A 25,945-nucleotide genomic window follows, 5' to 3' on the forward strand; every position below is an offset into this window, starting at 1 on the left:
CCAGCGAGTCGGCCACTACGCCAATGACCCGAACTGTCCACAGAACCAGACTCCGAGGCCCCGCCAGGTAGCTGCCGCCGCCCTGGGGGGAGAGCAAATCTCCGAAGAACAGGAAGAATGCGAGCACGAACAACAAGAATGGGAACCGGCCGCCATGGTTCTAGCGTGCCTAGGGGGAAGAGACATGATCCCGCGGGCTCCCCTACCCGCCAACACCAGAAAATACAGTCAGTGGGTGAACATTAATGGGCGCAGGGCCGAAGCACTACCTGACACGGGGGCCAGTGTGACGGCCGTCCGCTGTCACCTGGTGACCCCAGAACAGATCCTGCCGAACATCCTCTGCCCCGTCCGTTCAGCCGACAATTCTGAGAGTCTGTGTCGGATGGCCTGCGTCCCCTTCGAATGGGGAGGAGTCTCCGGCATGTTGAAGGTGACGGTCCGAGATGATGCACCCGTGGACTGCCTCCTGGGGAATGATCTGGAGAGTTCCCCGTGGGCCGCCGTGGAAAGAAGAGAACACCTGGGGATGTTGGGCCTCCCGGACTGGGCATGCGTAACCACCCGGTCCATGGCCGCCCGTGCCATCTCCCGACCTGAGGAACCAGAATGGCCAGCACCTTCTCCCCCGGTCGCTCCAGTGGAGGACACCGACCACACCAACCCCCCGGAGCAAACCCCCGAAGGGCTCGCTCAGCTCCAGGACCTTCCCGACCTGGCTCCGTGGCGTCAAGAAGGGGGGCCCACCCAGGAGCAGTTCCGTCAAGAGCAGAAGACCTGTCCCTCCCTCGAGGGACTGCGACAGCAAGCCCTCGCCCAGGGCGCGGGAGACACCGCCGGAGCCCATTGGATCTATTGGGACAACGACCTGTTGTATAGTGAACAGAGAATCGCGGAGTTAGGGGCCAGTCGAGTGTTGGTGGTGCCCCTCCGTTTTAGAGACTTCTTGTTGAATTTGGCCCACGATGTCCCCCTGGCTGGACACCTGGGCCAGGACAAAACCTACAGTCGCCTGGTGACCCACTTTTTCTGGCCAAAGATGAGAAACGACGTCCTCAACCACTGCCGGTCCTGCCCCACGTGCCAGGCCAGCGGGAAGAGCGGCCGCAAACTCAAAGCCCCTCTGCAACCCTTCCCAGTTGTCACCACCCCGTTCGAGAGGGTGGGAATAGACATTGTGGGGCCCCTGGACCCCCGAACAGCACAAGGACATCGGTTCATCCTGGTACTGGTGGACCACGCCACCCGCTACCCCGAGGCTGTCCCCCTGCGAACTGTACCAGCCCCGGTGGTCGGCCGGGCCTTAATGGGGATCTTCTCCCGGGTGGGCTTCCCCCGAGAAGTCGTCAGCGACAGAGGCACAAACTTTATTTCAAAATATATGAAATCCCTCTGGCAACAGTGCGGGGTCACCTACCGGTTCACGACCCCCTATCACCCTCAAGGGAACGGACTAGTCGAGCGGTTCAACCGCACGCTCAAGGGAATGATCGGGGGATTGGAAGAGCCCCTCCGTCGCCAGTGGGATGTGCTACTCCCGTGCCGCCTCTTCGCCTATCGGGAAGTCCCCCAGAAGTCCCTCGGCTTCAGCCCTTTCGAACTCTTGTACGGACACCCTGTTCGAGGGCCCCTCAGCCTAGTCAAAGAAGGTTGGGAGATGGCCCCCCTGAAGACCCCTCCAGACGTCTTCAAGTACCTCCTGACCCTACGCAATCAGACCAGGCGATTCAGAGAAATGGCAAAAGCGAATCTTGAGGCCAGTCAGGAGGACATGAAGAAATGGTACGATCAGAATGCCTCCTCCATCGAATTCGAACCTGGCCAACAAGTGTGGGTGATGTCCCCCACCGAACCGTGTGCCTTGCAGGACAAGTGGACGGGGCCCTTCAAGGTGGTCGAGCGCAAGAGCCCCGTCACCTATCTCATTGATATGGAATCGCCTCGGAACCCTCTCCGGGTCCTCCACACCAACAGACTCAAACCCCACTTTGTGCGCTCGGAGCTCAGCCTCCTGATGGCTACAGACAGTGGCGCGGAAGAAGACTCCGAGCCGCTCCCTGATCTCCTAAAGACCCATGAGAAAGATGGATCCGCAGACGGGGTCCGACTCTCAGACGCCCTCACCCCAGAACAGCGCCAAGACTGCCGGGACCTCCTGCTGCAATTTGCGGCCCTGTTTTCCCTCACCCCAGGGGTCACCCCCTGGTGCTTGCACGACGTGGACACTGGGGACAGTCCCCCTATCAGACATCGGGCATACCGCGTACCAGATCGGGTACGTGCCTGCATCCAAGAAGAAGTGTCAAAGATGCTCACGCTCGGGGTCATCGAGCCCTCGGACAGCCCCTGGGCCAGCCCGGTCGTGCTGGTCCCCAAAGCTGCTGCCCCCGGCACCACTCCTGAGCTCCGATTCTGCGTCGACTATCGGGGCCTGAACGCTGTCACCAGAACCGACGCTCATCCCATCCCCCGAGCAGATGAACTGATCGACCGCATGGGGGCTGCCCGCTACCTCAGCATCTTCGACCTGACGGCGGGCTACTGGCAGATCGGTCTCACACCCCGGGCTCAAGAGCGATCCGCCTTTTCCACCCCCGATGGCCACTACCACTTCAAAGTCATGCCATTCGGCATGAAGAACGCTCCAGCTACTTTTCAGCGACTGGTGAACAAGGTACTGGCGGGGCTCGAGGAGTTCAGCGCTGCCTACCTGGACGATATCGCTGTGTACAGCCACCACTGGTCAGACCACCTCCGCCACCTCCGAGAGGTCCTACAGGCCCTCCAACAGGCCGGCCTCACAATCAAGGCCAGCAAGTGCCAACTTGGTCAGGGGTCCGTAACCTATCTCGGACACCAAGTGGGAAGCGGTCTGGTGGCCCCTCTTCAACTCAAGATCGCTGCCATCCAGTCCTGGCAACCTCCAGTCACGCAAACCGAGGTCCGAGCCTTCTTGGGGCTCACCGGCTACTACTGGCGGTTTGTGAGGGACTATGGCAGCATTGTGGGGCCCCTCACGGAACTCACATCCAAAAACCACCCGAAGAAGGTCAACTGGACTCCAGACTGTCAAGCGGCCTTCGAGAAGCTGAAGGCCGCCCTGTGCACTGCCCCTGTGCTCCAGGTCCCCGACTACAGCCGGGAATTCATCGTACAAACAGATGCCTCCGACCATGGCATCGGGGCAGTCCTCTCCCAGTTGAACCCCGAAGGACTTGACCAACCGGTGGCCTTCATCAGCAGACGCCTACTGGCCCAAGAACAGCGCTGGAGCACCATCGAGAGGGAGGCCTTCGCCGTAGTGTGGGCCCTCAAGAAGCTCCGGCCCTATCTTTTCGGTACCCCCTTCCGGGTGCAAACAGATCATCGGCCCCTGCAGTGGCTAATGCAGATGCGGGGGGAAAATCCCAAACTACTGCGTTGGTCCATCTCCCTGCAGGGGATGGACTTCACTGTGGAACACCGACCTGGCCAAGACCACGCCAACGCGGATGGCCTGTCACGCTTTTTCCGCCTCGACGAGGAGAGTCCCCAAGAGGATGGGTGACTCTCCCCGCCTTCAGCTGGGGGGGACGCATGTTGGACAGGCCACATGAAGGGCTTGCTCCCTCCCCGCATGACAGGGCCCGAGCCCCGGCCCTCCAGGTGGTACCCACAGAAGCAACCCGCACCCCGTCCCCTACGGGACTCCTGCCCCCGGACATCTCTGTATCATGGGGCCGAGCCACTACCAGCTTCATCGCCCGGCCCTGCCGCCATCTTGGACACTGCACCACTAGGCTGCGTGGCCTCCACTCGACCCTAACCCTGGGCCTGGCCAGGCCCCGACATCCCGGCACCATCATCCTCCCAGGAGGTGAACGGACCACTTGGCAGGTCAATGGGAGAAAGAAGTGTCGATGGCTCTCCCCCGCCAGGTGCCGATCGCCCCAGCTCCCCCGGGCGCTGGCTCCACCCCCCTGCTGGGTGTCTGGACTCCCTCATCCCGGACCTCCCGACCTCCAAGTGCGAGGGTCCGGACATCAAAGGGCGCCAGACCTATAACTGGGGCAGCTCCAGAGCAGGAAGGCAGTTGTATCCTGGAGTCGAGAGACACCGTGAAGAACTCATCCTTGACGGACTACTGGCGCTGCCGTAGCCCTGCCTTGTGAACTATCGTCCTGCCTGCTGGCGCTGCTGCAACCTTCTGCATCCTTCATCCTCGTCGGGACCTGCTGGCGCTGCCGCGGACCGTTGTAACTACCACCTTCACCGGGACCTGCTGGCGCTGCCGCGGACCGTCGCTACCTACGATCATCTCGGGACCTGCCGGCGCTGCCGCGGCCCGTCCACATAGAACGCCGAGCTCGAGGATTGTGAGCTATCCATCATATCATCGCATCTACCAGATTGGTAACAAGACTGTCCCGCTACCCCCTTTCCCAACCAAGAGACTAGAATCGAGGGGACCCCTGAGTCCTGACCTCCTTGTACCATTCTATCGTACTTCAAGATTGCTTATAAAGAACGTTAAACCTTATCCTTGTGTGGTATACATCTGTGGGGGGGAAGTTACTCGTCTGTACGATTGCTGGAGACAGCTCTCCCCGGAGACCTCTCCCCTTGTCCTCGGCCGACCCTCCAGGTCCGTCTAACAGTAGAGGGGAGAAGGGTGCAAGGCAGAGGGGAGAAGGATGCAAGGCAGAGGGGAGAAGGGTGCAATGGGGAGGGGAGAAGGGTGCAAAGCAGAGGGGAGAAGGGTGCAAGGCAGAGGGGAGAAGGGTGCAAGGCGGAGGGGAGAAGGGGAGAAGGCGGAGGGGAGAAGGGTGCAAGGCAGAGAGGAGAAGGGTTCAAGGCGGAGGGGAGAAGGGTGCAAGGCAGAGAGGAGAAGGGTGCAGGGCAGAGGGAAGAAGGGTGCAAGGCGGAGAGGAGAAGGGTTCAAGGTGGAGGGGAGAAGGGTGCAGGGCAGAGGGGAGAAGGGTGCAAGGCGGAGAGGAGAAGGGTTCAAGGCGGAGTGGAGAAGGGTGCAAGGCAGAGAGGAGAAGGGTGCAGGGCAAAGGGGAGAAGGGTGCAAGGCGGAGAGGAGAAGGGTTCAAGGTGGAGGGGAGAAGGGTGCAAGGCGGAGAGGAGAAGGGTGCAGGGCAGAGGGGAGAAGGGTGCAAGGCGGAGAGGAGAAGGGTTCAAGGCGCAGGAGAGAAGGGTGCAAGGCAGAGAGGAGAAGGGTGCAGGGCAGAGGGGAGAAGGGCGCAAGGCAGAGAGGAGAAGGGTGCAAGGTAGAGAAGGGTGCAAGGCGGAGGGTGAGAAGGGTGCAAGGCAGAGGGGAGAAGGGTGTAAGGCAGAGAGGAGAAGGGTGCAAGGCAGAGGGGATAAGGGTGCAAGGCAGACAGGAGAAGGGTGCAAGGCAGAGGGGAGAAGGGTGCAAGGCAGGGGGGAGAAGGGTGCAAGGCAGAGGGGAGAATGGAGCAAGGCAGAGAGGAGAATGGTTCAAGGTAGAAAAGGGTGCAAGGCGGAGGTGGAGTAGGGTACATGGGGGAGGTGGAGTAGGGTGCAAGACAGAGGAGAGAAGGGTGCAAGGCAGAGGGAAGAAGGGTGCAAGGCAGAGGGGAGAAGGGTGCAAGGTAGAGAAGGGGCAAGGCAGAGGGGAGAAGGGTGCAAGGCAGAGAGGAGAAGGGTGCAAGGCAGAGGGGAGAAGGGTGCAAGGCAGAGGGGAGAAGGGTGCTAGGTAGAGGGGAGAAGGGTGCAAATCAGAGGGGAGAAGGGTGCAATGCAGAGGGGAGAAGGGTGCTAGGTAGAGAGGAGAAGGGTGCAAGGCAAAGGGGAGAAGGGTGCAAGGCAGAGAGGAGAAGGGTGCAAGGTGGAGAGGAGAAGGGTGCAAGGCAGAGGGTAGAATGGTGCAACGGGGAGGGGGAGAAGGGTGCAAGGCAGAGGGGAAAAGGGTACAAGGTGGAGAGGAGAAGGGTGCAAGGCAGAGGGGAGACTGGTGCAACAGGGAGGGGGAGAAGGGTGCAAGGTGGAGGGGAGAAGGGTGCAAGGCAGAGGGGAGAAGGGTGCATCGGGGAGGGGAGAAGGGTTCAAGGCAGAGGGGAGAAGGGCGCAAGGCAGAGGGGAGAAGGATGCAAGGCAGAGGGGAGAAGGGTACAAAGCAGAGGGAAGAAGAGTGCAAGGTAGAGAAGGGTGCAAGGCGGAGGGGAGAAGGGTGCATGGTAGAGAAGGGTGCAAGGCGGAGGGGAGGAAGGGTGCAAGGCAGAGGGAAGAAGGGTGCAAGGCAGAGAGGAGAAGGGTGCAATGGGGAGGGGAGAAGGGTGTAAAGCAGAGGGGAGAAGGGTGCAAGGCAGAGGGGAGAAGGGTGCAAGGCGGAGGGGAGAAGGGTGCAAGGCAGACGAGAGAATGGTGCAAGGAAGAGGGAAGAAGGGTGCAAGGCAGAGGGGTGAAGGGTGCAAGGTAGAGAAGGGGGTAAGGCAGAGGGGAGAAGGGTGCACGGCAGAGGGGAGAAGGGTGGAAGGCAGAGGGGAGAAGGGTGCTAGGTAGAGAGGAGAAGGGTGCAAGGCAGAGGGGAGAATGGTGCAAGGCAGAGAGGAGAAGGGTGCAGCCGTGCAAGGTAGAGAAGGGTGCAAGGCAAAGGGGAGAAGGGTGCAAGGTAGAGGGGAGAAGGGTGCAAGGCAGAGAGGAGAAGGGTGCAAGGTGGAGAGGAGAAGGGTGCAAGGCAGAGGGGAGAATGGTGCAACGGGGATGGGGCGAAGGGTGCAAGGCGGAGGGGAGAAGGGTGTAAGGTGGAGCGGAGAAGGGTGCAAGGCAAAGGGGAGAATGGTGCAACAGGGAGGGGGAGAAGGATGCAAGGCGGAGGGGAGAAGTGTGCAAGGCAGAGGGGAGAAGTGTGCAAGGCAGAGGGGAGAAGGGTGCAAGGTAGAGGGGAGAATGGTGCAAGGCAGAGGGGAGAAGGGTGGAATGGGGAGGGGAGAAGGGTGCAAAGCAGAGGGAAGAAGGGTGTAAGGCAGAGGGGAGAAGGGTGGAAGGCGGAGGGGAGAAGGGTTCAAGGCGCAGGGGAGAAGGGTGCATGACAGAGAGGAGATGGGTGCAGGGCAGAGGGGAGAAGGGTGCAAGGCAGAGAGGAGAAGGGTGCAAGGCAGAGGGGAGAAGGGTGCAAGGCAGGGGGGAGAAGGGTGCAAGGCAGAGGGGAGAATGGAGCAAGGCAGAGAGGAGAATGGTTCAAGGTAGAAAAGGGTGCAAGGCGGAGGTGGAGTAGGGTACACGGGGGAGGTGGAGTAGGGTGCAAGACAGAGGAGAGAAGGGTGCAAGGCAGAGGGAAGAAGGGTGCAAGGCAGAGGAGAGAAGGGTGCAAGGTGGAGAAGGGGAAAGGCAGAGGGGAGAAGTGTGCAAGGCAGAGGGGAGAAGGGTGCAAGGCGGAGGGGAGAAGGGTGCAATGGGGAGGGGAGAAGGGTACAAAGCAGAGGGGAGAAGGGTGCAATGGGGAGGGGAGAAGGGTGCAAAGCAGAGGGGAGAAGGCTGCAAGGCAGAGAGGAGAAGGGTTCAAGGCGAAGGGGAGAAGGGTGCAAGGCAAAGAGGAGAAGGGTGCAGGGCAGAGGGGAGAAGGGTGCAAGGCGGAGAGGAGAAGGGTTCAAGGTGGAGGGGAGAAGGGTGCAGGGCAAAGGGGAGAAGGGTGCAAGGCAGAGAGGAGAAGGGTTCAAGGCGGAGTGGAGAAGGGTGCAAGGCAGAGAGGAGAAGGGTGCAGGGCAAAGGGGAGAAGGGTGCAAGGCGGAGAGGAGAAGGGTTCAAGGCGGAGGGGAGAAGGGTGCAAGGCAGAGAGGAGAAGGGTGCAGGGCAGAGGGGAGAAGGGTGCAAGGCGGAGAGGAGAAGGGTTCAAGGCGGAGGAGAGAAGGGTGCAAGGCAGAGCAGAGAAGGGTGCAGGGCAGAGGGAAGAAGGGCGAAAGGCAGAGAGGAGAAGGGTGCAAGGCAGAGAGGAGAAGGGTGCAAGGTAGAGAAGGGTGCAAGGCGGAGGGTGAGAAGGGTGCAAGGCAGAGGGGAGAAGGTTGTAAGGCAGAGAGGAGAAGGGTGCACGGCAGAGGGGATAAGGGTGCAAGGCAGACAGGAGAAGGGTGCAAGGCAGAGGGGAGAAGGGTGCAAGGCAGGGGGGAGAAGGGTGCAAGGCAGAGGGGAGAATGGAGCAAGGCAGAGAGGAGAATAGTTCAAGGTAGAAAAGGGTGCAAGGCGGAGGTGGAGTAGGGTACACGGGGGAGGTGGAGTAGGGTGCAAGACAGAGGAGAGAAGGGTGCAAGGCAGAGGGAAGATGGGTGGAAGGCAGAGGGGAGAAGGGTGCAAGGTAGAGAAGGGTGCAAGGCAGAGAGGAGAAGGGTGCAAGGCAGAGGGGAGAAGGGTGCAAGGCAGAGGGGAGAAGGGTGCTAGGTAGAGGGGAGAAGGGTGCAAATCAGAGGGGAGAAGGGTGCAATGCAGAGGGGAGAAGGGTGCTAGGTAAAGAGGAGAAGGGTGCAAGGCAAAGGGGAGAAGGGTGCAAGGCGGAGAGGAGAAGGGTGCAAGGTGGAGAGGAGAAGGGTGCAAGGCAGAGGGTAGAATGGTGCAACGGGAGGGGGAGAAGGGTGCAAGGTGGAGGGGAGAAGGGTACAAGGTGGAGAGGAGATGGGTGCAAGGCAGAGGGGAGACTGGTGCAACAGGGAGGGGGAGAAGGGTGCAAGGTGGAGGGGAGAAGGGTGCAAGGCAGAGGGGAGAAGGGTGCAGCGGGGAGGGGAGAAGGGTGCAAGGCAGAGGGGAGAAGGGTGCAAGGCAGATGGGAGAAGGATGCAAGGCAGAGGGGAGAAGGGTACAAAGCAGAGGGAAGAAGAGTGCAAGGTAGAGAAGGGTGCAAGGCGGAGGGGAGAAGGGTGCAAGGTAGAGAAGGGTGCAAGGCGGAGGGGGAGAAGGGTGCAAGGCAGAGGGAAGAAGGGTGAAAGGCAGAGAGGAGAAGGGTGCAATGGAGAGGGGAGAAGGGTGCAAAGCAGAGGGGAGAAGGGTGCAAGGCAGAGGGGAGAAGGGTGCAAGGCGGAGGGGAGAAGGGGAGAAGGCGGAGGGGTTGAAGGGTGCAAGGCAGAGAGGAGAAGGGTGCAGGGCAGAGGGGAGAAGGGTGCAAGGCGGAGGGTGAGAAGTGTGCAAGGCAGAGGGGAGAAGGGTGCAAGGCAGTGAGGAGAAGGGTGCAAGGCAGAGGGGAGAAGGGTGCAAGGCAGAGAGGAGAAGGGTGCAAGGCAGAGGGGAGAAGGGTGCAAGGCAGAGAGGAGAAGGGTGCAAGGTGGAGAGGAGAAGGGTGCAAGGCAGAGGGTAGAATGGTGCAACAGGGAGGGGAGAAGGGTGCAAGGTGGAGGGGAGAAGGGTGCAAGGCAGAGGGGAGAAGGGTGCAGCGGGGAGGGGAGAAGGGCGCAAGGCAGAGAGGAGAAGGGTGCAAGGTAGAGAAGGATGCAAGGCGGAGGGTGAGAAGGGTGCAAGGCAGAGGGGAGAAGGGTGTAAGGCAGAGAGGAGAAGGGTGCAAGGCAGAGGGGATAAGGGTGCAAGGCAGACAGGAGAAGGGTGCAAGGCAGAGGGGAGAAGGGTGCAAGGCAGGGGGAGAAGGGTGCAAGGCAGAGGGGAGAATGGAGCAAGGCAGAGAGGAGAATGGTTCAAGGTAGAAAAGGGTGCAAGGCAGAGGTGGAGTAGGGTACACGGGGGAGGTGGAGTAGGGTGCAAGACAGAGGAGAGAAGGGTGCAAGGCAGAGGGAAGAAGGGTGCAAGGCAGAGGGGAGAAGGGTGCAAGGTAGAGAAGGGGAAAGGCAGAGGGGAGAAGGGTGCAAGGCAGAGAGGAGAAGGGTGCAAGGCAGAGGGGAGAAGGGTGCAAGGCAGAGGGGAGAAGGGTGCTAGGTAGAGGGGAGAAGGGTGCAAATCAGAGGGGAGAAGGGTGCAATGCAGAGGGGAGAAGGGTGCTAGGTAGAGAGGAGAAGGGTGCAAGGCAAAGGGGAGAAGGGTGCAAGGCAGAGAGGAGAAGGGTGCAAGGTGGAGAGGAGAAGGGTGCAAGGCAGAGGGTAGACTGATGCAACGGGGAGGGGGAGAAGGGTGCAAGGCGGAGGGGAGAAGGGTACAAGGTGGAGAGGAGAAGGGTGCAAGACAGAGGGGAGACTGGTGCAACAGGGAGGGGGAGAAGGGTGCAAGGTGGAGGGGAGAAGGGTGCAAGGCAGAGGGGAGAAGGGTGCAGCGGGGAGGGGAGAAGGGTGCAAGGCAGAGGGGAGAAGGGTGCAAGGCAGAGGGGAGAAGGATGCAAGGCAGAGGGGAGAAGGGTACAAAGCAGAGGGAAGAAGAGTGCAAGGTAGAGAAGGGTGCAAGGCGGAGGGGAGAAGGGTGCAAGGTAGAGAAGGGTGCAAGGCGGAGGGGGAGAAGGGTGCAAGGCAGAGGGAAGAAGGGTGCAAGGCAGAGAGGAGAAGGGTGCAATGGGGAGGGAAGAAGGGTGCAAAGCAGAGGGGAGAAGGGTGCAAGGCAGAGGGGAGAAGGGTGCAAGGCGGAGGGGAGAAGGGGAGAAGGCGGAGGGGAGAAGGGTGCAAGGCAGAGAGGAGAAGGGTGCAGGGCAGAGGGGAGAAGGGTGCAAGACGGAGGGTGGGAAGCGTGCAAGGCAGAAGGGAGAAGGGTGCAAGGCAGAGAGGAGAAGGGTGCAAGGCTGAGGGGAGAAGGGTGCAAGGCAGAGAGGAGAAGGGTTCAAGGCAGAGGGGAGAAGGGTGCAAGGCAGAGGGGAGAAGGGTGCAAGGCAGAGGGGAGAAGGGTGCAAGGCAGAGAGGAGAAGGGTGCAAGGTGGAGAGGAGAAGGATGCAAGGCAGAGGGTAGAATGGTGCAACAGGGAGGGGGAGAAGGGTGCAAGGCGGAGGGGAGAAGGGTGCAAGGTGGAGAGGAGAAGGGTGCAAGGCAGAGGGGAGAATGGTGCAACAGGGAGGGGGAGAAGGGTGCAAGGTGGAGGGGAGAAGGGTGCAAGGCAGAGGGGAGAAGGGTGCAGCGGGGAGGGTAGAAGGGTGCAAGGCAGAGGGGAGAAGGGTGCAAGGCAGAGGGGAGAAGGATGCAAGGCAGAGGGGAGAAGGGTGCAATGGGGAGGGGAGAAGGGTGCAAAGCAGAGGGGAGAAGGGTGCAAGGCGGATGGGAGAAGGGGAGAAGGCGGAGGGGAGAAGGGTGCAAGGCAGAGAGGAGAAGGGTGCAGGGCAGAGGGGAGAAGGGTGCAAGGCGGAGGGTGCGAAGCGTGCAAGGCAGCGGGGAGAAGGGTGCAAGGCAGAGGGGAGAAGGGTGCAAGGCGGAGGGGAGAAGGGGAGAAGGCGGAGGGGAGAAGGGTGCAAGGCAGAGAGGAGAAGGGTTCAAGGCGGAGGGCAGAAGGGTGCAAGGCAGAGAGGAGAAGGGTGCAGGGCAGAGGGGAGAAGGGTGCAAGGCGGAGAGGAGAAGGGTTCAAGGTGGAGGGGAGAAGGGTGCAGGGCAGAGGGGAGAAGGGTGCAAGGCGGAGAGGAGAAGGGTTCAAGGCGGAGTGGAGAAGGGTGCAAGGCAGAGAGGAGAAGGGTGCAGGGCAAAGGGGAGAAGGGTGCAAGGTGGAGAGAAGAAGGGTTCAAGGCGGAGGGGAGAAGGGTGCAAGGCAGAGAGGAGAAGGCTGCAGGGCAGAGGGGAGAAGGGTGCAAGGCGGAGAGGAGAAGGGTTCAAGGCGGAGGAGAGAAGGGTGCAAGGCAGAGAGGAGAAGGGTGCAGGGCAGAGGGGAGAAGGGCGCAAGGCAGAGAGGAGAAGGGTGCAAGGTAGAGAAGGGTGCAAGGCGGAGGGTGAGAAGGGTGCAAGGCAGAGGGGAGAAGGGTGTAAGGCAGAGAGGAGAAGGGTGCAAGGCAGAGGGGATAAGGGTGCAAGACAGACAGGAGAAGGGTGCAAGGCAGAGGGGAGAAGGGTGCAAGGCAGGGGGAGAAGGGTGCAAGGCAGAGGGGAGAATGGAGCAAGGCAGAGAGGAGAATGGTTCAAGGTAGAAAAGGGTGCAAGGCGGAGGTGGAGTAGGGTACACGGGGGAGGTGGAGTAGGGTGCAAGACAGAGGAGAGAAGGGTGCAAGGCAGAGGGAAGAAGGGTGCAAGGCAGAGGGGAGAAGGGTGCAAGGTAGAGAAGGGGCAAGGCAGAGGGGAGAAGGGTGCAAGGCAGAGAGGAGAAGGGTGCAAGGCAGAGGGGAGAAGGGTGCTAGGTAGAGGGGAGAAGGGTGCAAATCAGAGGGGAGAAGGGTGCAATGCAGAGGGGAGAAGGGTGCTAGGTAAAGAGGAGAAGGGTGCAAGGCAAAGGGGAGAAGGGTGCAAGGCGGAGAGGAGAAGGGTGCAAGGTGGAGAGGAGAAGGGTGCAAGGCAGAGGGTAGAATGGTGCAACGGGAGGGGGAGAAGGGTGCAAGGTGGAGGGGAGAAGGGTACAAGGTGGAGAGGAGATGGGTGCAAGGCAGAGGGGAGACTGGTGCAACAGGGAGGGGGAGAAGGGTGCAAGGTGGAGGGGAGAAGGGTGCAAGGCAGAGGGGAGAAGGGTGCAGCGGGGAGGGGAGAAGGGTGCAAGGCAGAGGGGAGAAGGGTGCAAGGCAGATGGGAGAAGGATGCAAGGCAGAGGGGAGAAGGGTACAAAGCAGAGGGAAGAAGAGTGCAAGGTAGAGAAGGGTGCAAGGCGGAGGGGAGAAGGGTGCAAGGTAGAGAAGGGTGCAAGGCGGAGGGGGAGAAGGGTGCAAGGCAGAGGGAAGAAGGGTGAAAGGCAGAGAGGAGAAGGGTGCAATGGAAGAGGGGAGAAGGGTGCAAAGCAGAGGGGAGAAGGGTGCAAGGCAGAGGGGAGAAGGGTGCAAGGCGGAGGGGAGAAGGGGAGAAGGCGGAGGGGTTGAAGGGTGCAAGGCAGAGAGGAGAAGGGTGCAGGGCAGAGGGGAGAAGGGTGCAAGGCGGAGGGTGAGAAGTGTGCAAGGCAGAGGGGAGAAGGGTGCAAGGCAGTGAGGAGAAGGGTGCAAGGCAGAGGGGAGAAGGGTGCAAGGCAGAGAGGAGAAGGGTGCAAGGCAGAGGGGAGAAGGGTGCAAGGCAGAGAGGAGAAGGGTGCAAGGTGGAGAGGAGAAGGGTGCAAGGCAGAGGGTAGAATGGTGCAACAGGGAGGGAGAAGGGTGCAAGGTGGAGGGGAGAAGGGTGCAAGGCAGAGTGGAGAAGGGTGCAGCGGGGAGGGGAGAAGGGCGCAAGGCAGAGAGGAGAAGGGTGCAAGGTAGAGAAGGATGCAAGGCGGAGGGTGAGAAGGGTGCAAGGCAGAGGGGAGAAGGGTGTAAGGCAGAGAGGAGAAGGGTGCAAGGCAGAGGGGATAAGGGTGCAAGGCAGACAGGAGAAGGGTGCAAGGCAGAGGGAGAAGGGTGCAAGGCAGGGGGAGAAGGGTGCAAGGCAGAGGGGAGAATGGAGCAAGGCAGAGAGGAGAATGGTTCAAGGTAGAAAAGGGTGCAAGGCAGAGGTGGAGTAGGGTACACGGGGGAGGTGGAGTAGGGTGCAAGACAGAGGAGAGAAGGGTGCAAGGCAGAGGGAAGAAGGGTGCAAGGCAGAGGGGAGAAGGGTGCAAGGTAGAGAAGGGGAAAGGCAGAGGGGAGAAGGGTGCAAGGCAGAGAGGAGAAGGGTGCAAGGCAGAGGGGAGAAGGGTGCAAGGCAGAGGGGAGAAGGGTGCTAGGTAGAGGGGAGAAGGGTGCAAATCAGAGGGGAGAAGGGTGCAATGCAGAGGGGAGAAGGGTGCTAGGTAGAGAGGAGAAGGGTGCAAGGCAAAGGGGAGAAGGGTGCAAGGCAGAGAGGAGAAGGGTGCAAGGTGGAGAGGAGAAGGGTGCAAGGCAGAGGGTAGACTGATGCAACGGGGAGGGGGAGAAGGGTGCAAGGCGGAGGGGAGAAGGGTACAAGGTGGAGAGGAGAAGGGTGCAAGACAGAGGGGAGACTGGTGCAACAGGGAGGGGGAGAAGGGTGCAAGGTGGAGGGGAGAAGGGTGCAAGGCAGAGGGGAGAAGGGTGCAGCGGGGAGGGGAGAAGGGTGCAAGGCAGAGGGGAGAAGGGTGCAAGGCAGAGGGGAGAAGGATGCAAGGCAGAGGGGAGAAGGGTACAAAGCAGAGGGAAGAAGAGTGCAAGGTAGAGAAGGGTGCAAGGCGGAGGGGAGAAGGGTGCAAGGTAGAGAAGGGTGCAAGGCGGAGGGGGAGAAGGGTGCAAGGCAGAGGGAAGAAGGGTGCAAGGCAGAGAGGAGAAGGGTGCAATGGGGAGGGGAGAAGGGTGCAAAGCAGAGGGGAGAAGGGTGCAAGGCAGAGGGGAGAAGGGTGCAAGGCGGAGGGGAGAAGGGGAGAAGGCGGAGGGGAGAAGGGTGCAAGGCAGAGAGGAGAAGGGTGCAGGGCAGAGGGGAGAAGGGTGCAAGACGGAGGGTGGGAAGCGTGCAAGGCAGAAGGGAGAAGGGTGCAAGGCAGAGAGGAGAAGGGTGCAAGGCTGAGGGGAGAAGGGTGCAAGGCAGAGAGGAGAAGGGTTCAAGGCAGAGGGGAGAAGGGTGCAAGGCAGAGGGGAGAAGGGTGCAAGGCAGAGGGGAGAAGGGTGCAAGGCAGAGAGGAGAAGGGTGCAAGGTGGAGAGGAGAAGGATGCAAGGCAGAGGGTAGAATGGTGCAACAGGGAGGGGGAGAATGGTGCAAGGCGGAGGGGAGAAGGGTGCAAGGTGGAGAGGAGAAGGGTGCAAGGCAGAGGGGAGAATGGTGCAACAGGGAGGGGGAGAAGGGTGCAAGGTGGAGGGGAGAAGGGTGCAAGGCAGAGGGGAGAAGGGTGCAGCGGGGAGGGTAGAAGGGTGCAAGGCAGAGGGGAGAAGGGTGCAAGGCAGAGGGGAGAAGGATGCAAGGCAGAGGGGAGAAGGGTGCAATGGGGAGGGGAGAAGGGTGCAAAGCAGAGGGGAGAAGGGTGCAAGGCGGATGGGAGAAGGGGAGAAGGCGGAGGGGAGAAGGGTGCAAGGCAGAGAGGAGAAGGGTGCAGGGCAGAGGGGAGAAGGGTGCAAGGCGGAGGGTGCGAAGCGTGCAAGGCAGCGGGGAGAAGGGTGCAAGGCAGAGGGGAGAAGGGTGCAAGGCGGAGGGGAGAAGGGGAGAAGGCGGAGGGGAGAAGGGTGCAAGGCAGAGAGGAGAAGGGTTCAAGGCGGAGGGCAGAAGGGTGCAAGGCAGAGAGGAGAAGGGTGCAGGGCAGAGGGGAGAAGGGTGCAAGGCGGAGAGGAGAAGGGTTCAAGGTGGAGGGGAGAAGGGTGCAGGGCAGAGGGGAGAAGGGTGCAAGGCGGAGAGGAGAAGGGTTCAAGGCGGAGTGGAGAAGGGTGCAAGGCAGAGAGGAGAAGGGTGCAGGGCAAAGGGGAGAAGGGTGCAAGGTGGAGAGAAGAAGGGTTCAAGGCGGAGGGGAGAAGGGTGCAAGGCAGAGAGGAGAAGGCTGCAGGGCAGAGGGGAGAAGGGTGCAAGGCGGAGAGGAGAAGGGTTCAAGGCGGAGGAGAGAAGGGTGCAAGGCAGAGAGGAGAAGGGTGCAGGGCAGAGGGGAGAAGGGCGCAAGGCAGAGAGGAGAAGGGTGCAAGGTAGAGAAGGGTGCAAGGCGGAGGGTGAGAAGGGTGCAAGGCAGAGGGGAGAAGGGTGTAAGGCAGAGAGGAGAAGGGTGCAAGGCAGAGGGGATAAGGGTGCAAGACAGACAGGAGAAGGGTGCAAGGCAGAGGGGAGAAGGGTGCAAGGCAGGGGGGAGAAGGGTGCAAGGCAGAGGGGAGAATGGAGCAAGGCAGAGAGGAGAATGGTTCAAGGTAGAAAAGGGTGCAAGGCGGAGGTGGAGTAGGGTACACGGGGGAGGTGGAGTAGGGTGCAAGACAGAGGAGAGAAGGGTGCAAGGCAGAGGGAAGAAGGGTGCAAGGCAGAGGGGAGAAGGGTGCAAGGTAGAGAAGGGGCAAGGCAGAGGGGAGAAGGGTGCAAGGCAGAGAGGAGAAGGGTGCAAGGCAGAGGGGAGAAGGGTGCTAGGTAGAGGGGAGAAGGGTGCAAATCAGAGGGGAGAAGGGTGCAATGCAGAGGGGAGAAGGGTGCTAGGTAGAGAGGAGAAGGGTGCAAGGCAAAGGGGAGAAGGGTGCAAGGCAGAGAGGAGAAGGGTGCAAGGTGGAGAGGAGAAGGGTGCAAGGCAGAGGGTAGAATGGTGCAACGGGGAGGGGGAGAAGGGTGCAAGGCGGAGGGGAGAAGGGTACAAGGTGGAGAGGAGAAGGGTGCAAAGCAGAGGGGAGAAGGGTGCAAGGCAGAGGGGAGAAGGGTGCAGCGGGCAGGGGAGAAGGGTGCCAGGCAGAGGGGAGAAGGGTGCAAGGCAGAGGGGAGAAGGATGCAAGGCAGAGGGGAGAAGGGTACAAAGCAGAGGGAAGAAGAGTGCAAGGTAGAGAAGGGTGCAAGGCGGAGGGGAGAAGGGTGCAAGGTAGAGAAGGGTGCAAGGCGGAGGGGGAGAAGGGTGCAAGGCAGAGGGAAGAAGGGTGCAAGGCAGAGAGGAGAAGGGTGCAATGGGGAGGGGAGAAGGGTGCAAAGCAGGGGGGAGAAGGGTGCAAGGCAGAGGGGAGAAGGGTGCAAGGCGGAGGGGAGAAGGGGAGAAGGCGGAGGGGAGAAGGGTGCAAGGCAGAGAGGAGAAGGGTAAAGGGCAGAGGGGAGAAGGGTGCAAGACGGAGGGTGAGAAGCATGCAAGGCAGAGGGGAGAAGGGTGCAAGGCAGAGAGGAGAAGGGTGCAAGGCAGAGGGGAGAAGGGTGCAAGGCAGAGAGGAGAAGGGTGCAAGGCAGAGGGGAGAAGGGTGCAAGGCAGAGGGGAGAAGGGTGCAAGGCAGAGGGGAGAAGGGTGCAAGGCAGAGAGGAGAAGGGTGCAAGGTGGAGAGGAGAAGGGTGCAAGGCAGAGGGTAGAATGGTGCAACAGGGAGGGGGAGAAGGGTGCAAGGCGGAGGCGAGAAGGGTGCAAGGTGGAGAGGAGAAGGGTGCAAGGCAGAGGGGAGAATGGTGCAACAGGGAGGGGGAGAAGGGTGCAAGGTGGAGGGGAGAAGGGTGCAAGGCAGAGGGGAGAAGGGTGCAGCGGGGAGGGGAGAAGGGTGCAAGGCAGAGGGGAGAAGGGTGCAAGGCAGAGGGGAGAAGGATGCAAGGCAGAGGGGAGAAGGGTGCAATCGGGAGGGGAGAAGGGTGCAAAGCAGAGGGGAGAAGGGTGCAAGGCAGAGGGGAGAAGGGTGCAAGGCGGATGGGAGAAGGGGAGAAGGCGGAGGGGAGAAGGGTGCAAGGCAGAGAGGAGAAGGGTGCAGGGCAGAGGGGAGAAGGGTGCAAGGCGGAGGATGAGAAGCGTGTAAGGCAGAGGGGAGAAGGGTGCAAGGCAGAGAGGAGAAGGGTGCAAGGCAGAGGGGAGAAGGGTGCAAGGCAGAGGGGAGAAGGGTGCAAGGCAGAGAGGAGAAGGGTGCAAGGCAGAGGGGAGAAGGGTGCAAGGCAGAGGGGAGAAGGGTGCAAGGCAGAGGGGAGAAGGGTGCAAGGCAGAGGGGAGAATGGTGCAAGGTTGAGAGGAGAATGGTGCAAGGTAGAAAAGGGTGCAAGGCGGAGGTGGAGTAGGGTACAAGGGGGAGGGGGAGAAGGGTGCAAGGGGGAGGGCGAGAAGGGTGCAAGGCAGAGGGGAGAAGGGTGCAAGGGGGATGGCGATGAAGTTAAAAATCCCCCCCGGAAACATTTCTGCGGACGCCCGTGGAACGCACACTACTTTGTGAGAGAGAGTGAGAGAGAATGGAGAGAGTAGAGAGAGAGTGGAGAGAGAGAGAGTGGAGAGAGACAGAGTGGAGAGAGAGAGAGTGGAGAGAAAGTGGAGAGAGACATTGGAGAGAGAGAGAGTAGAGTGAGAGGGTGGGGAGAGAGAGTGGAGAGAGAGACAGTGGAAGAGAGTGGAGAGAGAGTGGAGAGAGAGAGTGGAGGGAGACAGTGGAGAGAGAGTGGAGAGAGTGGAGAGAGAGAGAGTGGAGAGAGAGAGTGGAGAGAGAGACGGTGGGGAGAGAGTAGAGAGAGAGTAGAGAGAGAGCGAAGGGAGACAGTGGAGAGAGAGTGGAGAGAGAGAGTAGAGAGAGAGAGAGACAGTGGAGAGAGCGTAGAGAAAGAGAGTGGAGAGAGAGAGTGGAGAGAGAGTGGAGAGAGAGTAGTGAGAGAGAATGGAGAGAGAGTGGAGAGAGGGGAGAAGGGTGCAAGGTGGAGAGGAGAAGGGTGCAAGGCAGAGGGGAGAATAGTGCAACAGGGAGGGGGAGAAGGGTGCAAGGTGGAGGGGAGAAGGGTGCAAGGCAGAGGGGAGAAGGGTGCAAGGCGGAGGTTAGAAGGGGAGAAGGCGGAGGGGAGAAGGGTGCAAGGCAGAGAGGAGAAGGGTGCAGGGCAGAGGGGAGAATGGTGCAGGTGGAGGGTGAGAAGCGTGCAAGGCAGAGGGGAGAAGGGTGCAAGGCAGAGAGGAGAAGGGTGCAAGGCAGAGGGGAGAAGGGTGCAAGGCAGAGAGCAGAAGGGTGCAAGGCAGAGGGGAGAAGGGTGCAAGGCAGAGGGGAGAAGGGTGCAAGGCAGAGAGGAGAAGGGTGCAAGGTGGAGAGGAGAAGGGTGCAATGCAGAGGGTAGAATGGTGCAGCGGGGAGGGGGAGAAGGGTGCAAGGCGAAGGGGAGAAGGGTGCAAGGTGGAGAGGAGAAGGGTGCAAGTCAGAGGGGAGAATGGTGCAACAGGGAGGGGGAGAAGGGTGCAAGGTGGAGGGTGAGAAGTGTGCAAGGCAGAGGGGAGAAGGGTGCAAGGCAGAGAGGAGAAGGGTGCAAGGCAGAGGGGAGAAGGGTGCAAGGCAGAGAGGAGAAGGGTGCAAGGCAGAGAGGAGAAGGGTGCAAGGTAGAGGGGAAAAGGGTTCAAGGCAGAGGGGAGAAGGGTGCAAGGCAGAGGGGAGAATGGTGCAAGGTTGAGAGGAGAATGATGCAAGGTAGAAAAGGGTGCAAGGCGGAGGTGGAGTAGGTACAAGGGGGAGGGGGAGAAGGGTGCAAAGGGGAGGGCGAGAAGGGTGCAAGGCAGAGGGGAGAAGGGTGCAAGGGGGAAGGCGATGAAGTTAAAAATCCCCCCCCCCGCCCCCCCAGGAAACATTTCTGCGGACGCCCGTGGAACGCACACTACTTTGTGAGAGAGTGAGAGAGAGTGGAGGGAGAGTGGAAAGAGAGAGAGAGTGGAGAGAGAGAGAGTGGAGAGAGAGAGAGTGGAGAGAAAGTGGAGAGAGAGTGAGTAGAGAGAGAGTGGAGAGAGAGACAGTGGAAGAGAGTGGAGAGAGAGTGGAGAGAGAGAGTGGAGGGAGACAGTGGAGAGAGAGTGGAAGGAGAGAGAGTGGAGAGAGAGAGTGGAGAGAGAGACGGTGGGGAGAGAGTAGAGAGAGAGTAGAGAGAGAGCGAGGGAGACAGTGGAGAGAGAGTGGAGAGAGAGAGAGTGGAGAGAGAGAGAGAGACAGTGGAGAGAGCGTAGAGAGAGAGAATGGAAAGAGAGAGTGGAGAGAGAGTGGAGAGAGAGTAGTGAGAGAGAGCGGAGAGAGAGAGAGAGTGGAGAGAGACAGAGTAGAGAGAGAGTAGAGAGAGAGAGAGAGAGAGTGGAGAGAGAGTGGAGATAGACAGTGGAGAGAGAGAGAGAGAGTGGAGAGAGCGTGGAGAGACAGTGGAGAGAGTGAGTGAGAGAGAGTGGAGAGAGAGTAGAGAGAGAGAGAAGAGAGACAGTGGAGAGAGAGAGACAGTGGAGAGAGAGTGGAGAGAGAGTAGAGAGAGAGTGGAGGGAGACAGCTGAGAGAGAGAAGAGAGAGAGAGAGAGAGAGAGAGTGGAGAGAGAGTAGAGAGAGGGTGGAGAGAAAGTGGAGAGAGAGTGGAGAGAGAGAGAGTGGAGAGAGAGTGGAGAGAGAGTGGAAAGAGAGAGTGGAGAGATTGGAGAGAGAGTGGAGAGATTGGATAGAGAGCGAGAAGAGAGAGAGTGGAGAGAAAGAGAGTGGGGAGAGAGTGGAGAGAGAGTAGAGAGAGGGTGAAAAGAGAGTGAAGAGAGAGAGAGTGGAGAAAGAGTGGAGAGAGAGAGAGTGGAGAGAGAGAGAGTTGAGAGAGACAGTGGAGAGAGATCGTGGAGAGAGAGAGAGAGTGGAGAGAGAGTAGAGAGAGAGAGAAGGGAGAGAGGGTGGCGAGAGAAAGTGGAGAGAGAGTGGAGAGAGAGTAGAGAGAGAGTGGAGGGAGACAGTGGAGGGGGACAGTGGAGAGAGAGAGTGGAGAGAGAGTAGAGAGAGAGAGGAGAGAGAGAGTGGAGAGAGAGAGACAGTGGAGAGAGAGTGGAGAGATTGGAGAGAGAGAGAGTGGAGAGGGAGTAGAGAGAGAGAGAAGAGAAAGAGTGGAGAGAGAGAGAGACAGTGGAGAGAGAGTGAAGAGAGAGTAGAGAGGGAGTGGAGGGAGACAGTGGAGAGAGAGAAGAGAGAGAGAGAGAGAGAGTGGAAAGAGAGAGTGGAGAGTTTGGAGAGAGAGTGGAGAGATTGGATAGAGAGCGAGAAGAGAGAGAGTGGAGAGAAAGAGAGTGGGGAGAGAGTGGAGAGAGAGTGAAGAGAGAAAGAGTGGAGAGAGAGAGAGTGGAGAGAGAGAGAGAGTTGAGAGAGAGTAGAGAGAGAGAGAGAGAAGGGAGAGAGGGTGGAGAGGGAGAGTGGAGAGAGAGTGGAGAGAGAGTAGAGAGAGAGTTAAGGGAGACAGTGGAGGGGGCAGTGGAGAGAGAGTGGAGAGAGAGTGGAGAGAGAGTGGAGAGAGAGTAGAGAGAGAGAAAGTGGAGAGAGAGACAGTGGAGAGACAGTGGAGAGAGAGTGGAGACAGAGACAGTGGAGATAGAGTAGACATAGTTGAGAGAGAGAATGGAGAGAGAGTGGAGAGAGAATAGAGACTGACTGACTGACTCAGAGACTGAATACTGACTGACAGAGAGACCGACTGGCTGAGAAACTAACAGAGAGGGAGAGAGAGAGAGACTGATTGACTGACAGAGACTGGCTGACTGAGGTAGAGAGAGACTGACTGACAGAGAGAGAGACTGGCTGACAGAGAGACTGAGAGAGAGAGGCAGAGACTGACTGAGAGAGATAGACTGATTGACTGTGAGAGAGACTGACTGACTGAGAGAGACTGACTGCGAGAGAGACTGGCAGAGAGAGACTGACAGAGAGAGAGAGAGAGACTGACTGAGAGAGGCTGACTGACTGAGGTAGAGAGAATAAAAGAGAGAGAGAGACTGTAGAGAGAGACTGACTGACAGAAAGAGAGAGACTGACTGAGAGAGAGACTGGCTGACTGAGAGAGAGAGACTGACTGAGAGAAACTGACAGAGAGCGACTGTGAGAGACTGACTGACAGAAAGGGAGAGACTGACTGACAGAAAGAGAGAGACTGACTGAGAGAGACTGACAGAATGAGAGAGATAGAGAGACTGACAGAGAGAGAGACTGACAGAGAGACTGACAGACAGAAGGACTGACAGGGAGAGAGACTGACTGAGACAGAGACTGACAGAGAGAGGGTTTGACTGAGAGAGACTGACACAGAGAGAGAGACTGACTGTCTTACAGACAGACTGCTAGAGAGACTGATTGACTGAGAGAGACTGAATGACAGAGCGAGATAGACTGACTGACTGAGAAAGAAAGACTGACTGACAGTGAGAGAGAGACCGACTGACTGACAGACTGACAGAGAGAGATAGAGACTGACTGATTGACAGACTGACTGACTGACTGAGAGAGACTGACTGACTGAGAGAGACTGACTGACTGAAAGAGAGAGACTGACTGACTGACTGAGAGAGAGAGAGGGAGAGAGAGAGACTGTGATGGAATTGGGGTCAAGGTGTGCATGAAGCTATGCAATGCCTCTTAAGATTGCTATTGTCTACTAATAAAAATGTATTATCAAAATGTGCTCTTTGTAGTTGCATCTGCTTTTGAAATACTGCATTGTCGCATTGTCTAATGTTTTAAAACAGAAACGAGAAGGAGCAGTGGTTTCACTTTTGTCAAAACTGAGCGATGAGTGGGCCCGATGTGGTATATCATGACAGGAGTCTGCATCAGGAAACCCACCTAAAATTGGGCAAACTTCCCCGACCTACTGATGGCAGGGACCCTGTAATGAATGGACCAACACCTATGAAAGCCTGCTGGCAGACTAAGCCTAACTTTTAACTCCACCATCCAGTGTTACTTCTAACGGCTGTATTGGTAACAGTGGCGTAACAATTCCCCCGCATCCCCTGCAGTATGGCGGGTCGATGGCCTGAGAGCTCTTGACTGGCATGGAGAATGGGGGAGGGGGGCTCCATGTAGTTTTCAGGGGGGCCCCCTCAAGTTTCGTTACGCCACTGGCTAGAACAACGGCTGCTTACATTCAGCTGTTCCTATGCATTTGCTATAAATTTGTACCAAGAATGGCGCATTTACTGCGAATGAGTCATCATTACACAAACTGGTGCAATGGTGTCATTTGGGGTATTTAGCATAACAAGCCTAACATGAACTTCCTAAAATTAAGGGAATTACACTGGTGAAATTTAAATTTCGCACAGGGATAATTTTAACAACTCAATCAGAATCTCCCCCCTTCTTTGCAGCGCTCGCTTCCTTTTCTATACCAACATCGTGATGTATTTATTTCAGATATAAATTAGTGACACATTCGTAAAAGTATAAAACATCTTTCATCACAAGGTACACAATAATATTACATATTTCGCATGGATATATTGAAAAAAACATAAGAAAGAAAGTTAATTACAACATTGGCATATGTTTCTCCAGGACTCTTCTCCAGACCCACATTTCTTAAAATGTCAATTTGGCCTAAGAGATCTCTTGACAACTAAGTGAACAACACACAATCCGTAGGAATACTTGTAAAACGTTCCTTATCTAAACCAGCACTCTCACGTTTTCCCACGTCAGAGGTGGAATGTTACCTGGCCCTTGGATTCATTCCATTCTAGAGCTTGTACTCTGGCATTCATAATGGAAAAACAAAAGTACAAGTGCCCAGATGTAAAGAATAAATGACACGCCCAGTATTATAAGAACGTCACTGCTTGCGTGTAATAATTGATTACAGGCGAGTAGTGACATTACAGTATCCTTGCAGTCAGCACCTCTAAGTGGAAGCACAGTATGCTGACTGGGCCACTTTCCTTCTGCAGTGCTGGCTGCTGATGACAGCACAGCAGGCGGGGTTGGGTCCACGCAGGCTGGCATTCTGCACCCCCCACCTTGCCTCCCTCTCCCGGCCCACTGGTGACAGCGTCGTGACTAACAGGAGCGCGCTGGGAATGCCAACACCACCGAAAATAAAAGAGACAGCAGGTGGCATTCACAGAGAAAAGGCACAGCCTGGCACCCACCGACAAGGAATGCAAAGGTGAGCTGCTGACGACACCTGGTGGCCACGATGAGTAATGCCGGGAGTGAGTCACTTTCATTCCTTGCTTCCTATGGTTCGGTCTCCATAGATACCGTGCCCGGTACCCACAGAGGGCACTTGTCTTTGTGGCCCGCACGTGAGCCCCCCGCGTGCTATTATCACAAAATGTAGCTTTAAGTTAGAAATAAGTCGGCGGAACATTTTTCTTTGCTTACGGGTGCAGGGTTAATAGTAGATTTCTCCTGGTGTTTATAGATTCATAGGAGTGACTTTCTCGTACTGTAACGAGATTTTATTTGCAGAGCAATCTTAGCCCACGGAGTGGACATTAATTACATCACCTGGCCTGAGCACCGTAATACGTTGCAAAGTTAGAATAATCCTTTTGTTTAGACCCAGGGTGATTACGTGATTTGCCCAGAATCACAGGAAATTGAGTCGTCGCCGGAACTCGACTCTGGTCCCCTAGTTGGCAGCTCTAGCAATAAGCCACATCTCTTCCTGCATACTCAGTAGCTAGAAGCTCGGAACTTTGGGCCCGATGTAGGTAGGGCGTTACCGATCGGTAACGGCCGAAAATACCGATTTTTGGCCCTTACCGATCGGTAAACAGCCATCGAGATGTAGGGAACCAAACACAGAAAGAATCGGATAGAAAACCGAATCGGAATGAGTACCGAATGGGAAAGAATCCGATACGTACATACCGAAAATCGGATATGTAACGAATCGGAAAAACACCGAATCGGATGCAAAGACCGAATCGGTCCAATTACCGATTCGTTAGTGACACCGAATCGGAAAATCACCGATTCGGTCCAATTACCGATTCGTTAGTGACACCGAATCGGAAAATCACCGATTCGGTCCAATTACCGATTCGTCAGTGACACCGAATCGGAAATTCACCGATTCGGTCCAATTACCGATTCGGTACAAATACCGAATCGGACATGATCCGAATCGGAAAACATGCCGATTCGTATGAATCTCCGATCGGGAAATTCCCCGATTCCGACAGTTGGGGAGATGTAGGGAGGCACAGAAACACCGAAATCGGCTCAAAATCGGTAGAATTCACTCGGTATTTACCATGGATTGCAATCAGGTGGTAACCAACTCCAACCCATATAAACAGTCCCAAAATGCATTGCAACTTGCAGGATGGCAGCTTTCTATGTCATTGCGAGGCGGCTACGGCTACAGCAGGAAGGACAGAGGGAATGGCTAAGAAATGAACAGGTCTACAGACAGAGGATAACCCTGTTCATGCTCACTGAGGCTGAGATCCTACAGAGATACAGGCTGGACTCTGACACCATACTTGAGCTCATCAGGGACCTTAAGCCATTCTTGGACCACCACACCCCAAGGGCACACGCCATCCCTGCGCACGTCCAGGTGCTATGCAGCCTACACTTGCTTGCGTCTGGCAGCTATCAAAGTGGAGTAGCAGCAGCAGGAGGGGTGAGCCAGAGCAGCCTGTCAAGGTTCTTCCACATATTCCTTGACGCCATGATAGACAGGATGGACCAATACATCTCTTTCCCTGCAACCCACGCAGAACTGCTACAAACTAAAGCTGACTTCTACCAGATGGCACAATTTCCCCAAATCATCGGTTGCATAGATGGCACACACATTCCGATTTGCCCACCAGCGGACACCGAATACATATACCGCAATCGGAAATCTACACACACCATCAACGTGCAGGTGATCTGCAATGCCAAGTGCACCATCACAGACCTGGTAGCAAAATTTCCAGGGAGTACCCATGACTCCTATATATTCCAACAGAGCGGCATATATGCACGGCTGATGGCTGGCGAATTTGGAGAAGGATACCTCCTAGGTGAGACACATCATCAGACCCCCATAACACATAGTAGGTAGGTGGAATACATGTATGCATGTGTCTAATGTGACCCCTTTCTCTTCCAGGCGACAGTGCATATGCCCTCCGCTCATTCATACTCACCCCCTACCTCAACCCCTCCTCACCCAGCCAAAGGAGGTATAACCGGGCCCACATACGCACAAGGAATGTTGTTGAACGGACCTTTGGCATCTGGAAAAGTAGATTCAGATGCCTGCACAAGAGTGGAGGTGCAAGGCAGTATACCCCCATCACCTGCTGCAAGATCATAGCTGTATGTGCAATGTTACACAACCTTGCGGTCAAGAAGGGCACTGAGGTGGAGTTGTCTGACTACGAGGACTATGACGACGACGAAGCTGTGCCACTGACACAGCCAGCTGGGGTGTGTACGCCAAGTGATGGCAGATACAGACGTGAGGAGATCACTGAGAACTATTTCTGACTGAGTACAGATGCAAAGACAGCTAAATGTTGCTTGCAAAAAACAAATTTTAATAGTGTTGCACCACACTTACAGCACTGATGTGCATCAAAAAATGGAGTATGTAAAATCAAATAAAGTCCAGGGTTCTGGTTGCCTCATCCCCCCTTGCCAGGCTATTTTTTTGCCCGCTTGCCAGACCCACTGGGGTGTCCCTCAGCCCCCTCCGAATGCCCAGCAGCATCAGCGG

Source organism: Lissotriton vulgaris, unplaced genomic scaffold (assembly GCF_964263255.1).
Source record: "Lissotriton vulgaris unplaced genomic scaffold, aLisVul1.2 SCAFFOLD_2424, whole genome shotgun sequence".
Classification (NCBI taxonomy): Eukaryota; Metazoa; Chordata; class Amphibia; order Caudata; family Salamandridae; genus Lissotriton; species Lissotriton vulgaris.